We start from the raw sequence: 1413 nt of genomic DNA on the forward strand, positions 1-1413 counted from the left end.
GGCCAGCTGCAAGAGAGCCTTGATGGTGCCTGCTCCAGGCCCTCCTGGATGCTGAGTTCCAGCAGGGCCTGGTGCGTGTCCACATCCAGTTCCTGGCACCAGTTCTGCAAAAGGTTCATGGCCATGGTGATGCTCGCTGTCTGGTGCCAATGGCCACTGGGGTGGGGGCAAGCCTGGGGCGGACTTGGGCTGTGGTTCTCCGTGCCTGTCCTGATGCCCCCTCTCCTGGGTTGTTGGAGAATCCACAGGGGCTTAGGTGTCTGCTTGCTGGTTTGGCCTGTCTTGTTGTGGGCCTGGCTGAGAGCTCAGCCAGGATGAAGCTCTCTGGGAGCCACAGCTCCCCCCTCCACTGCTGCTGTCTCCAGCCACAGGGAGCTCCTGACTGAGGATAGATGGTCTCAGGCTCCAGCCAAGTGTGAATGCGCACCTCCTTCCTCTTCTTCCAGAAGGGGTTCTCTCTTTCCCAACCCTAGTGTAGGCAGCACGCTTGGGCTACTGATGCTGGCTGGCATCCCTCTTCCCCCATTGCTATTCGATTTCCATGACAACCGTCTTGAGGCGGTTGCCAGGACCTGGGCAATTGTTTGAAGGAGCTCACTGGGACCTTTCATGATTCAGGGACACAGGTCTCACCCCGAGAACTAGGTGTCACTAACCTCGGGACACATCTCAGGGAACCAGGCTTTAAGGGGGGATACTCTTGTGAAGCAGAGAGAGCTGCAGGCAGAGGGAGAGGCAGAAACAGACTCCGTTCTGACCAGGGAGCCTGATGCGGGGCTCGATCCCAGGACCCTGGGGTCAGGACCTGAGCCAAAGGCATATGCTTAACCAACTAAGCCACCCAGGTGCCCCCAAATCATAAGTTTCTTTCTTCTCAGCTTACCTGGTGGCTGGGCTGCTGGGCTGCCCAAGCATGCAGACTGTCCTGCACACACTGGGACTGACAACTTGCCTACTGATGGGGGTGCTGGGGGTGGTGCAGGGGAGGGGCAGGGAGCCTGCCTTTACTGTCCACCTGTTGGTATGAGACCTAGTATCCTTGGAGAAGCCTTGAGAACTTATGGCAAGGGACGCCTGGGTGGCTCAGTCAGTTGAGCGTCGGAGTCTTGATTTTGGCTCAAGTCATGATCTCAGGGTCGTGAGATCGAGCCCTGAGTAGTCAGGCTCATGCTCAGCGGCGGAGTCTGCCTCTCTTTGTCTCCCTCTTCCTCTCCCTCCTCCAATAAAAAAATAAATCTTTAAAAAAGAAAGGAAGGAAGGAGGGAGGGAAGGAAGGAAGAGTGAACCTAAAATGGGGTGCCTGGGTGGCTCAGTGGGTTAAAGCCTCTGCCTTTGGCTCGGCTCATGATCCCAGGGTCCTGGGATCGAGCCCTGCATCAGGCTCTCTGCTCGGCAGGGAGCCTGCTTCCTTCT

This window comes from Mustela nigripes, chromosome 17 (assembly GCF_022355385.1).
Source record: "Mustela nigripes isolate SB6536 chromosome 17, MUSNIG.SB6536, whole genome shotgun sequence".
In the NCBI taxonomy this organism is placed as follows: Eukaryota; Metazoa; Chordata; class Mammalia; order Carnivora; family Mustelidae; genus Mustela; species Mustela nigripes.